Genomic DNA, 14,651 nt, shown 5'->3' on the forward strand with positions numbered 1-14,651 from the left:
TAAACTATAGTACAGCCTTAAATCACTAAACGAGCTGTCGTCGGATCACATCCCACTACTACTGCAATTGGGAGAACAAGAATGCCTGTCTCCTCCCTCTCATTTAAGCATATCGTGGGAGAGATTGTCTAAAGCACTTAGAGATCAAATTGGAACCGTTCCTCACATATGCACACCAGAAGATATGGAATCTGCAGTGACTAGCCTCACCCAATAGATTAAGTTCGCTATAACGGTTGCACCCTTCCTCAAACCTGTTCCCAAGCCTGGTCGTTTGCCTGAGGATATTATGGACCTGATCAGAGAGAAGAACAGAGTTAGGAAGAGATTTCGTAACACTCGCGCTCCTCAGGACAAGATAGTGCTTAATAGATTGAATGGAGCAGTAAGAGATGCACTTAAAACGTATAGAAACCAAGTTTGGGATAAAAAGGTGGCCTCTATTGATCCATTGATCAATGGTCCATTGATCACTCTATCTGGGGGGTTACTGAGAAACATCAAAAATAAAAAAAACAGATCCCTCCCCCATAATCTCAAACCAGGGCCTGGTCCACACAGATGCGGATAAGGCAGAGACCATACTAAAGAATCTTGAGGAGAAGTGCAAATCTTCTTATAACAAATTAGATTTCAATCACTTGTACAAAATCCACAGACAGGTCAGGCATGCATTAAGTATCCCAGATACCAGTGCTGACCATATTGCATCTGCATCACTTGTTAAATTATATGATATTATTAAAAAAACTTAAGAACAATAAAGCTCCTGGACCAGACGGCATCTCAAACAGGGTGATCAAGCTGTTGCCTCGAAATGCTGTACTGCACCTGACCAGTATAATAAATGCAATCTTAAGACTTCACTATTTTCTTTCCACCTGGAAACTGGCTGATGTAATTCCTATACATAAGCCAGGCAAAGACCCACACTTACCGCAAAATTATCGTCCAATCAGTCTCATCTCCAATCTGGGTAAGGTTGCAGAGAAGGTCATCCTCTCACAGGATGACTCCGAACCTCAGTAAATGACCTAAACATACTCCCTAAAGAACAGTTTGGTTTTCGCCAACACCATAGTATTACCCAGCAAATCCACAGAATTGTCGAATACGTCACCACCAGTTACAACTGGCGCCAGTGCACAGGAGCTGTTTTCCTAGACCTATGTAAAGCATTTGACAAAATCTGGCATTTTGGACTCCTGCACAAACTTATCTCAGCCGGTACCTCACTTAAATGGTTCATCTAATCCATTCATATCTTCCGAATAGATCAATGCAAGTTAAAATCAACGGTTCTACATCGTCCCAGCGCCATATCTTAGCTGGAGTGCCGCAGGGATCATCTACTGGCTCCATTGCTGTTTTCTGTATACATGTCAGACATCCCAGAAATCCGATGACTTCCATTTTGACCCTGTATGCGGACGATACGGTAATACTAACCAGATTGAGTCAGACCCTATTTCATTACCAGAAAGCGTCAAGAAAACCTTCTAAAGCTGGAGGGCTGGTTCTCCAAGTGGAGATTGGAAGTCAACCCCGTGAAAAGCTCAGCCGTTCTTTTCTCAAAAAGGCCAATGTCTCCTGTAGGAGATGTGTTACTATTCAATACTAAAATTCCCTGGCAGACAGAAACAAATTACCTTGGTGTAATTCTCGACAAAAAAGCTATCTTTCAACCAACACATCAAGTCTGCGTGCGCAAAGGCATCTAAAACCATAGCTCAGATCTATCCGCTAATTAATAGAAATAGCAAGCTCAGCAACAGAATCAAATTGCAGCTATACCAGTTGACGATTCGTTCTATAATCACCTATGCCTCTCCGGCCTGGAGCCACACCTCCAATGCTAACATTATCAAAATAAACCGAGTGCAGAACAAGTGCTTGAGAATAATTTTGAACGCCCCGTGGTATGTTAGAAACAATCAACTCCACAGAGACACAAATATTCCCTATATTTTCTCTTTTCTACAATCCTTAGCAACCAAGTTTTTCCTAAAGACGTTCACACATCCCAACGATTTGGTTCAGCAAGCTGCAGCATACGAGGCAACGGACATATTCAAATATAGCAGACCAAAAGCTATATTAGCCTCCTTTAGTGATGCATAATCTCCATGCCCATTCAGGGCGAGCAAACTGCTCGTAAATTTTACCCTCACTGTTTTTACATTTTTACATTTTACCCACACAACAGATAGCGGGGAATATGAAAAGCATCTTGCTTCACCCCTAAAGACATAAATGTCAATTGATATAATATTATAGATCCATCCATATAATAGCGAAAAACGCTTAAATAAAAACTTTGGCTATAAAATAAAATTTAGTTAGATCCATAATATCCTCCAATTCAGTATCATAGATAATGTTAGATATGCCTATCGAAGAATTTTGGCTCTATACTTTCGTAATACCTTCTAGACTTATTCAGCTTAGTATATATATGTTATACGTTAAATTTCATGAGCTACCGTGAAAGAAATTTAACGTATAACATATATATACTAAGCTGAATAAGAATGATTGGTTCATTCTTACGACAAAAACCAAACAATGAAAAAAAAAGTATTGTTGCGTAGAAGAGAAAAACCAAAGGTAATCGTTACTTTGAAAATCATTGTAGTTCAACGATTGTCTTTGGAGCAGAGCATATCGTCTGTTATGAATTGTTGGCAACATGAATAACTCAGTTCGACAGAGCGTAAAGCTATTAATCTGTCTTGTGGTCATAAAAGGATTATGATCTATACCAACAGAATCATCAGACCTGCGGGAAATGAAATTACAGGAAATTTATCGGTGTTTCAGTTCGTTGTTAGACACTCGTAAATGTCGTCCGTATCTTGTGCTAGTGACCGCTGCTGTTAACTGATCACGGCATTTAGCTGACCAGTAACTCTTGGTAAAGTGTCTGCTATTATTGCAACGGTAGTCCCACTTCTAAACGGTGTGGGCTTGCAATGCGGATAATCTTGTAGGCAATAAAATGGGTTTCCCTTCTCTTGTGTTACCTAATACCCAGGTGAACATTTAAATTATCCTTCATCAACCACCCTCGCTCATTTTCTCCTCCGAGATTCGGTTTCATGCCCCCACTTTGTTGGCTGCGACTTCTGTGAATATTTAAGGTTTTATGCATTTACAGTTCCCTGATGGAAGATGCATTGAAAGACTATCAAATTTCGCTGTCTTGTTCCTTAAGGTTTCAAGGCAAACCGCCATTGATTTAAATTAGCTGACTAGTATTTCTTTGAGCTAGCATCTTCATTCGGAGTATGGGTTTATTTGTAGTTTAATCCTCCTGGATGAATTTAACATAATGTAGACTTAATTCAAACGTTAAAGAAAGAAATATATTTTCTTAATTACCCATTAATCTATCCCTTGTAATTATAATGAACGTTTCTTAGCCAATCATATCTTAACACCCAGGGCCCGCGGAAGCGGGCATGCAGAGCATGCGGTGCATGTGGGCGCCGCTACGAAGGAGGCGCCCCCGCCGGGGTACCGTCCATAAGTTCATTTTTAAGAATTTTTAAATTTTAAAAAATTTTTATCATGAAAACTAAAAATTCTTAGAATGATCAATATTAAAATAAATAAGGCCGGATACACCGAATAAAAATTAAAAAAAAAAAGTATATTGCCGCCGCTTTGATCAGCCGGCTGTTTACAATTTTGCAGCGATAGCAGGATAAATGCTTGCCTACAGAATGTTGTGTCTGCTACAGTCTATCTATAGGGAAATGGTGAACGGTTTTTATGTGCAGAAACGCATTTTCCTACAAAACATTTGTTGCTAGTTAACCTGTCATATGGTACGCATCTCAGTAGGCTACTGACAATAGCGCAGTGCGGACTATTATTTCGTCTCTGTGTCGTGTTGTGTAATAAGTTCTTGTGGGTATAAAATAGAAATGGAATCAAAAATTAAAAAAAAAAGTTATCCGGTGCACAAAATTGTAAACGTCATGCTGCGAAAGAAGCAGATATTAAGAAACAAACTGGGGCTCTTAATAAATATGTTAAAATATTAAAATATTCTAATGCAGATTGTAACCAACTCGATACATCAGAAAACAGAGTTGAAGAACCGTGCACATCATCCAGTTTGCATGAAAGTACTATTGCAACTAATTTAAGTGAAAAACAGTTAGAAGATTTAGTTGTAGTTGACCACGAAACTAACACATTGTTAGTCTCTGTAAATTTAGAAGATCCGGGTGAATGGGGAAATATTGATGAAAAATTACGAGTTGTTTTAATTGAAATGGGGCCTGTTCAAAAGAAAAATATAATATATCCCAGAGATACATATGGTCGTAAATTTGGCAACACGTATTATAATAGAAAATGGAAAACGGTGAGCTCATGCCGAGGACATGGCTCATTTATTCCGAAACTTTAAATTCTGTTTTTTGCTTTTGTTGCAAACCTTTCGCACCTACCGAATCAAGTAGTCTTGTAGAAGGTTATAACGATTGGAGAAATGTAAGTACAACTTTGCATAGACATGAGACTAGTTTAACTCACATGAAAAATTTCTTAAAATGGAAGGAAATTGATAAAAATTTAAAACTACTATTGATTGAGAGACTCAATGGAAAAGAAACATTGGACGAGTGTTTTAGAACGCTTGATTGAAATTATAAAATTCCTTGGTAGCCAAAACTTAACTTTTCGCGGATCATCTGATAAATTATATGAAAGGATTAACGGCAATTTTTTAAAATTAGTCGAACTGTTTGCGAAGTTTGATCCCGTTATGGAAAATCATGTTGAAAGGGCCCTACAACGAAATAATAGAGTACACTATTTGAGTAAAGACAGTCAAAATGAAATAATGGAAACTTTGAGTAACGCAATCAGGAATACAATTTTATTATCAATTCGAAAATCTAAATATTATTTCATAATTTTAGACTGCACACCTGATGTAAGTAAAACAGAACAAATGACCATTATTATTCGCTTTGTTTCCTGTGACAATGGAATTGTGAAGATCAGGGAAAACTTTTTAGGTTTTCCCTGATACATCAGATTCCACAGGAGGTGGTTTATGTGCAACAATAATGGAACAACTGGAAAATGGAACATTTCCACTGAAGACGTGCAAAGTCAAGGGTTTGACAACGGGGCAAATATGAAAGGGAAAAAATATGGGCTCCAAAAGTTGCTTTTAAACAAAAATCCTCGAGCTTTTTACGTGCCATGTGCTGCTCATACTCTAAATTTAATCATTAACGATGCAGCCAAAGTGAATGCAGATACAATTAGTTTCTTTGCAATTATTCAAGAAATATACAATTTCTTTTTTCTCTTACAAACGTTGGGCAATCCTTTTAAAGTTCTTAAAAAATTTGACATTGAAGCAGCTATCAGAAACGCGATGGGAAAGTAAAATTAATGCAATCCTCCCTTTACGATATCAGTTAGGAGAAATTTACGATGCACTTTTTGAAAGTTTATATAATGAAAATTTTAATAAAGAAACTCAGCATGAAGCACAAACATTATGTGCTAAAATAAAGGACTACAAATTTATTTGCTCTCTTATAACTGGGCATGATTTACTTAACAGAATAAACCCTGTGAGTAAAATGCTTCAAGACAAAAATATGAACATTACACTTGCTTTAGAATTTATCGAAAACTTAAAAATATTCTTACAAGAGTATTGATCAGATACAAATTTTAAAGAAGTTCTAAAACGGCAAAAGAACTGAGTGAAGAGGTGGACGGAGAACAAGAATTTAAAACTGGTACGGAAGTCCGACAATTTGACTACGAGCTTCATGACGAAACGCCACAATCGCCAGAAAATAAATTTAGAGTGAATGTGTTTTATATACTTCTAGACGTTGCAACGTTAATAGAACGGTTTGAACAACTAAAAACATATTATGATAATTTCAATTTCTTGTATAGATTACTACAAATTAATAACGAAGATTTACGAAAAAATTGTGACGATTTAGAGATTCTCTTGAAGGACGGCGACAATAAAGACGTAAATGCAATAGAACTATATGACGAGTTATGTGCTTTCCGGGATATTTTTCGGAAGGATTATTTTAATATTCAAAACCCTTTCGATATTCTTACTTTTATGGTGTCCAATTATTTATATTTCCCTAACTTTTCAATTGCTTTTAGAATACTATTAACCTTACCAGTTAGTGTAGCGAGCGGTGAACGTTCTTTTTCCAAGTTGAAATTGATTAAAACCTACTTAAGAACAAGTATGTCACAAAAAAGGCTTGTTAGTTTGGCGTTAATAGCTACTGAAAATGATATATGTGCGGAATTAGACGTTAAGAGCATTATTTCTAACTTTGTGAATATGAAATCAAAAACCCTAAAATTTTAATTTAAAAAAAATTTCAAGTATATTTACGTAATTTAATTTATTTTCTGTTATTCTGTAAGGATGTTATTTTTTGAATACTTATATTGATATTAATAAAACGTTCTAATTATTATTTCTGAATTCTTTTCTAATTTTCTCATCTATCTTGAGTTTCTTTAATTTTCCTAAAAGATAGTTCCACTTATAAAAATTATTAAACATTTTTTACAAGTTACTAAGAATTTAGTAACTTGTAAAATGCAAAAATATTTTAAACTTTAGTTCAAATAAATTTTAATTTAAATTAAAATTCATTTTAATTTTGTTAGCGATTCGGGTCGGTGAGAAGGCTATAATCCCTGTATCATTATATTCACTTTAGTGAAGTGGCTTTATCAAAATTTCTTTTAACTTTTGAGAATTTTTTTTGAATATTCAGGTTTTTAACAATTATCCTGCCTTAACTTAATTTTTAACAATTACCACAAAACGTGTGGCTGTTTTGTCAAAGTTTATTTAAGAAATTTCAAATAATTTAAATTTTTATTATCGTTAAAGAACCACACACGCCCGGATCGTTACAGGGGCGCTTAGATAGACATTGCATGCGGGCGACAAAGACCCTAGCGCCGGCTCTGTTAACACCTATCATTAAGATATCCGTAGTCATTTGTTATTTTAGAGCTCTATGTGATTGGCTCAGAAATATTTTATTTTTTGATTTTAAATCTTCCCATGGAAGGAAGGCTAGAGACCTATGCTGTGTTAATGCTGTGGTCAAATAATTAGGAAGCAAACACGATAACTCTTAAGCCACTTCAGGTCTTCATTTAGCAACTATCATACTGGCTTAGCATTGGTGATGACTCGGACTCATCCTGTCATTAACAAATCGGAAGCGCCCTCAACGGGCCACATAACTATAACTAACCTTTATATTTATATTTTTTCTATATAAATATATTTTTTCTTAGTAGCCACTCCTTACGTGTGTGTGGAATGACGAACCACTCCCTCCGTTCGCTGGGTTTTCTCTTTTGCTCCTCTACTACACCAGTTTATTCCAAATATTTATATTTATTTATATTTTTGCTATATAAATATAAACAAGTCCTTATAAGGACTGGCTTAAAGGGGCGAAGCAAAAATGCTTTTCATTTTCCCCGTTATCTGTAGAGGACAGTGTAGGGATAAGATATTATTAAGCTATTAAAGCTCTGATCATGGCAGGAGGGTAACACTAATAGCCAAGCCTCAGTTGTAGCCAACTTCATTGGCTACAGCATTGCCATATTTAAAGGTAAAGCCGTCTCTAAAAATTCGGACGATCCCTAGGCCACTCAATCGTGGGCGAAAGACCGTCCATCTCAGCATTGGCCTTCCACCCACACACCACCACCGAGCAGAACCACTCGTATTCTGAAGAAAAGCATTCACCGACAAAGTCCCTCAGCAGGCCGTGCCGGAGAACACTTTTCCCGGAGACTCAAATTGCTCCATCAAGGCAAAAACCTTAACAGAGCGAAACTGAAACTTTGCATCCATTTAGTGGCCTATGACGCTTGGATTTGCATTGGGCTATCCCGGCAACCACAAGGATTATATAAGGCGTATACTACACGTTGAGATAAAGTAATCAGCATCTATTTTGTTCTTATAGTCCTTATAAGGACTGGCTCAGGGGCGAAGCAAGAATGCTTTTCATCTTTCCCGTTTTCTGCAGAGAACAGTGTAGGGATAAGGTGTTATTGAGCTATTAAGGCTCTGATCATGGCAGGAGGGTAACAGCAATAGCCGAAACTCAGTTAGAACTTCATTGGCTACAGCATTGCCATCCATTACCCTCCAAGGATATTATTATTATTATTATTATTATTAATCACCGCATCTCACTGTCGATTAATAATCTTCATCCTCCTCCTCCAATATGAGCAAGTTAGTTTATCAAATTATTTATATTTAACTTATGAATTTTAAAATAAGGTGTATTCATACTTAATAATTTTTACTTGATTATTAAAATATTTTGATGAAAAAAACAGAAAATATTTAACCTACTTTTATTTATAATATGTTTTTAATTTCGTTTTTAGAAACAAAAATATCGTTATCAACGAATACTTTCAGGAAACACACATCACTAGCAGTCCATCTTCGTGGAGTTTTGCAGCCCTAGAAGAATTTTTTTTCCCAACTGACCAAGGGAACTCATTCTTGATCCAGAACTTAAAAAGGATCACCAAAATATAAAGAACTTTGTGTTTTAACGTATCTAGGCTGGATCAGAGCTCCGTTAAAATTCTAAACAATAGCTCAGTTCAAAACAGGTACTTTATTTATTTACTGGATTTTATAAAACAGCGTTTTTTATGTTTAGATTCGTCTTTGGTATTGATGTAGTAAGCTTAATTTATTTGTCTTCTGCTTGTTCTACCAATCTCGATTACAGAGAATAATATTAACGCCAACGGACATCTTACTATTTTTTTTTTCAAGTTGAAAGTACGTAGTGTTGAAATAAAAAAAAAAATTCTTTTACCTAGTTATGAATGAGTCCTCCTAATTTGCCATCCTAAGTGACCATCTATGTTCTTTTAAACTTATCAAATAAACCGATAAAGATAATTTTAAATTATTTAAATATTTATTTCAAGGTTAAGATTCAGTTGAAGTTTATCGTGTGTTGAATTTTGTTTCTGAAAATGTTTCTTATGATTGTGGTTAAAATTGTAAGTATACGGTATTCTTGAACTATTCTGCTTTTCTATTTCGACGAAATGACTACATATGAAGATAGATAGATAAGGGAAAGATAGATAGAGAGAAAGAGAGAGTCAGCTGTATCTAATGGTATTCTCAGCACTGGTAGGCCGGCCTTACCATATTAATACATTGTGCAGCATCGCTGTTGGGCACTGCTGCTTAATGTGTATATCATCTCGGTAGCCACTCCTTATATGTGTGTGGAATGCCGAACCACTCCCTCCGTTCGCTGGGTTTTCTCTTTTGCTCCTCTACTACACCACTCCAACTAATCTTAGTTAATTCTACGGAGCAAAGCACCTAACGGAGAGATCACTTACTTAAAACAGACAGCGGGATGCGGTGTTTCAAATGAGCAGTGTATGAAAGCCAGTAAGCTAACTTGCTTCCCCTCCCCCCTTTCTCTTACTCACGGCCTACACAAACCATTGGGGCATCTCGAAAATCCCCAGTAGTCGAAATAATTTATCAAACGTTCATTCTGTCATCCAAAGAGAACTCTCTTCCTGTAGACGATGTTAAAGTGCAAGTTAGGCAACTTGGCCTCGATTATCATATAACGGTGTACACAATGCACTGTATAGTGGGAGAGACAGAGAGAGAGAGAGAGGGAGGGAAAACAAAAAGTAACGAGAGATAGAAAGAAAGAAGAATCAGAAGACAGTGAGATGCAAATTGAAAGAGAGGAAAAAACGAAACAAAGTGAGAGAGAGAAAGATGCAGGAAGATAAAAATAGATAGAAACAGAGGAAAAAGAGAAATAAAAAGAAAGAGAAACAAAAAAGAAACGCAAAATAGAGAAGAGTCGAGAGAGAGAGAGAGGAGCAGGAAGACAAAAACAGAACAAAAAAGAAATGAAAGAGAGAAAGAAAGCGTACAAAGCAGTAAGGCAAAAAGAAAGAAAGAAGTGATAAATAGAAAAAGAAATAGAAAAAAAAGAAATAAAGTTAGTGAGTAGAAGAACAAGTGAAAGAGAGAAAATAGAAAGAAAGAAACAACAAAAAGAGACACAAAAAAGCAAGGGAGAGAAATTGTAGGGGAATCCAGAGAGAGAGAGAGAGAGAGAGAGAGAGAAAGAAAAGAAACAGAATGAAAAAATAAAGAGAAACAGCAGAGAGAGAGAGAGAGAGAGAGAGGAGACGAAGATAGATAGATAGATAGATAGATAGATAGATAGAGTGAAAAAGAAACAGAATGAAAGAATAAACAGAAGAGAAACAGGAGAGAGAGAAGAGACGAAAAAATATAGATAGAGAGGAGGGGGGAGAAGAGAAAAGGTACTGGGGGAGGTCTGGAAAGTTCTGATAAACACCTAAAACAATAAAAATGATATTAAAGCAACTGATATAATCACAAGAAAAAACACAAAATACCTTCATAACTCTGCTACTAGTATGTTCTTTGTTGTTGGAAGTTTTTTCCACTTGGTTAGACTATAATAAATTTGGTTTAATCCTTTATTCAAGTGTAAGCAAACAAAGTTTGCGCCTGAAGTATCTTCATATAGGTAAATATGACCTCTCCATTGTTTCCAGCTTAGTATCACCACCTCTGGGCCTGGCTCCCACTGACGAGACTTCAATAAAGGTCGAAACCGGTCTGGGTAGTAGCCTTCCCTTAACGCATAGCAGATATATACATGTCCGCAAGGAGATGTGCTTTGCATTATGGGAGATACTAAGACAAGGAGTGATGAGAGCTTGGTCCACCTTTACCACGAGGTGCCTCAGTCCTGAAGATACTTCAAGCGCAAACTTTGTTTGCTTACACTTGAATAAATTTATTATATTAAACCAAATTTATTATAGTTGACCAAATGTTTCAAAGATTTCACTACGTAATATTTAATTTTCCTAAATTTCTAAAACAAACAATAACATATAAGAAACATAAATATTGATTTAATTTGGATTTAAAACTTTTATAAAAATAAATAGAAATTGCAAAAGACTTCTCAAACTATTATGTATATTTCTTAAATTAGAATTCACACCTATTACAATTAAATATCGACATATTATTATTATGTGGCAACCACAATGTCGTTCAACTGTTCGTGCGCACAAGTAGGAAAATAATTACATTTGGTGTTTAATGAGGTGCAATTGAAATAAATAATAATCCATATTGGCAAGTAGTTATTGCTCTAATAACTTGGGTTCATTTCTACCTATTTTCCTATTAAACATTCAAGACGTGGGAAGTTAATGCTATTTAATTTTGAAAGGCGGTGTCTGTATCAACCGATCCACATTTCCATGAGAAAACAATTCACACCACATCTTAGAAGAGAGAGCAGGGTTGTTAGGAGAATTCAATTCTTCTGTATACATCGTTGGAAATGTATAACGGCGTTCTATTATGCTTCGGTGATCGAAAAAAAAAGTGCAGTGCGTTTTAATAATTAAAAAGATTTCTGTGGAGTTTCAGTTAAACTTTTGAATATTTTACTGCAAATCTTCTCTAGCTGCCCTTAGGGATGGGTTCTCACCTGGCAGCAGTGCGTGCGGTCTCTTCCGATAATCTTATTCATGCCCCGACGAAGTTCATTAAAGTTGTATTTGTTTTCGCCGTGCAGAACGAGGAAGAAACACACACACACAGAGAGAAAGAATGTACGAATAATATTCGGCGTAGGCGACCCCCCCCAACAATAATCATATATTACTATTATTATTATTATTATTATTATTGAATAAAAAAATTTAAACTACACTCCTGTTCACATTTCAGTCCAAGATTTGAATATCTTAAGTCAAATCTTTAGTTCTGTCGGAGATTTTTAATTTTTTTAATGTCCTTTAGTTTGAGAATAAACTTAAGAATGTATTCAACATCTGCAATTACCATCGGATCATCAGCCAAAAGGAGTGTTTAAATTCACATAAGAGGATAGTTTAATATCTCGATTGTTCTTTCTATTCCATTTCCATTATTGTATTGATAGAAATATTAAAGAGTTCCAGTAGGAATCATTGGTCTGTTTCGTTCCGAGACGATGGTTCAATCATATTCGTATTTCATTTTTTTTTCATATATGTGTATAATATTTCTTAGAATGTTATGAATAGGAATTACTATTAATTTTGTGGCTTTTTGGCCTATTTTTGTTTAACTTATGAAACCTTCTATTTAAACTATTTTCCTTAACCTATTTCTATTTAACCAATTTATATTTTGCCTAAATTATCTTCTCCTAGTAATACACCATTTTTTATTTATTTTCAACGGATTATTAAGACTTCCATTGTTAAATATTCCAGAAAGGGAATATTAAGATCCAATGTGATCCAGTAACTCCAGAGGGTAGTGGATGGCAATGCTGTAGCCAATGAAGTTTTAACTGAGGCTCGGCTATTGCTATTACCCCGCCAACACCAGAGCTTATAGTTCAATACATACGTTTTCTTCTATAGATAAAGGGGAATATGAAAAGCATTCTTGCTTCATCCAGCCAAAAAAAAAAAAAAAAAAAAAGCACTAATTATTTAGCACTGTCTTCTATTTCATCTTCTAATCTTAGTATAAACGTTCTTCAATTAAAATCTCAAAGATTATAACCGGGATTTTTTTTTTTCAGCTTTCTAGATATGACACTCCGCATCTGGGAACCAATGCAGAGGTATTATTCAACAATATCAAAAATAGTTGGGGACAACCATTTCACCGGGACTTGACCTGTTGGATAGCCTTTAGACATCTTCCAGTGAAGTGGGTAAAGTCGCGATACAGACCCAGACCGTGCGATCCGTTTTGTGATGGTTGCCAGAACTTTTAAACGGTGGGACACTTTTTCTACTTCTGTCCCCCCAGCTCAGCAGATCTGACGAAGAATCAGTAACGTAGTAGGCATCCTAATGCTGACCTTTGCGGAGGTCATGTATGTACAGTTCCCGCCACTTGTTACAAAATTACCGCAAAATTTCCCAATATTCCTAGTAAATGTGCTGAAGTACCATATCTGGAAAGTGAGAAAAAAATCCCAGATAAGGGACGAAAACAGAATATACGCGAGAGTCCTCAGTTTTATTTTTACTTGCCTGGGTGCTTGGCATAAGAGAGATACCCGCTAGGGGATGGAAGGTTCTTCAGCGAATGGTGCAAGCCACCTATTATCTGTTTCATGACACAGGGGCAAATTAAATCGTGTCTATTTTTATAAAATAATTCTTTGGTTTTATAGTTCACAAACAGGAGGGGATTGACTTGATTAAACCCGAGCTGCGAAGCCTAACATCGAGGCGATTTATCAGCTCCTTGAGAGCGGTACCACTCGGGTCAGGTTCTTCCCCCTTTTTTTTTTCTGTTCATTTGGTTTTCTAATCAATCGTTATTACATTGACTTCTCGATCGTTTTGTCTCTTTTGTTTATTTCTTTTGGATAATTTATGTTCAGTGTTCATTTTTAGCATTTTTTTAGAACAGGTGAGAGAGTGAGTCTAAGGACCTTTTAGCCACAACCTCACGATTATATAGCTAAATTGGTCGAATGAGGCCTCTTTTATAACCCTACTGTCATATTCTACCTTTTGATCTCTTCCCCTCTCATTACTTGTTGACCGTCAGCACTCTTTTATACTATAAAGACCGATGATGAGGGACATGAACTCCCAAAATATCTTCTAATCTTTAAAATTTTATTTAATTCTTTAAATTAATTTCTTTGGTCTTTCCTAGACTTTTACTTGCTACTGTGTTTAGTTTAGTTATTATATTATACCATTCTGTTACGTCTTCTTCGCTTCCCTTCCATTGTATTTATTTACGTAAGCATCGGTTAAATCTTTGATCTTACAGTCACTGTATTTGTATCATTAAATATTCCCCAGACAAGTAGTTCCATAAACCAGATTCTGAAAAGAAAACTTTTATTATGAAACTTTTAAGTACGCCTAAGACCGCTTTTCCTTGGTTATGTCTAGGAGAAAGCGAACTTTTTTTTTTTAGAGAATTTAATTAAAGTTGAGTTGGCCAGTCTCATACGGAGGTGGAAAGTTTTTCTGTCCTGGGTTGTTAGCCACACACACACACTTAATAGACGTAATGCATTGGCCTCAAATCACTAGAAAGAATTCCGCTGGGAATTCTTTCTGGTGATCGGTTGCGTCTATTTGTATAATAGAATACATCAGAATACAAAGAAGAGTGGAAAGATTAAAGGAATGTCAAATGAAATCAAAATGTATAGCTAAGATTTTTCGTCTTGGGTAATGTTGTTGGGATAAGAAGTGCGCTGACATCATCACAGTCACAAAATTACGTTGCGCATTTCTTAATCTTAGCAACGACAACTGAAGAGCTACTTGAAGACAATTAATTTAACCAAAAATAAGAATGACAATCACAATGACGATAAGAGAAGTTTGTAGAAGATTTAAATCAGCGCAGTTGTATATGTGGGGGTATGGGGGAGACGAAGCGAAGCGCATACTTAAATTAGCCTTCAAGTCGGAATCAGCGCTGTAATATGACAGGTATTCACTAGTTGAACTAATTAATTTTTACCGATTATCTGTCCTTAGTTTGA

General features: G+C 35.8%; 1 long non-coding RNA gene across 1 annotated transcript in view; it reads left to right on the forward strand.

Annotated features, from left to right (window-relative positions):
• Positions 1 to 14,651, forward strand: part of LOC150098988 (uncharacterized) — a 188,820-nt gene that overhangs the window by 155,911 nt on the left and 18,258 nt on the right. The window contains exon 3 of the long non-coding RNA XR_016549443.1: positions 8,455 to 8,688. This is a non-coding gene — a long non-coding RNA (uncharacterized LOC150098988). The remainder of the gene's footprint in view (positions 1 to 8,454; positions 8,689 to 14,651) is intronic.

The sequence above is a fragment of the Typopeltis vanoorti genome, chromosome 15, assembly GCF_054136105.1.
Source record: "Typopeltis vanoorti isolate ZY-2024b chromosome 15, IOZ_Tvanoo_1.0, whole genome shotgun sequence".
In the NCBI taxonomy this organism is placed as follows: domain Eukaryota; kingdom Metazoa; phylum Arthropoda; class Arachnida; order Uropygi; family Thelyphonidae; genus Typopeltis; species Typopeltis vanoorti.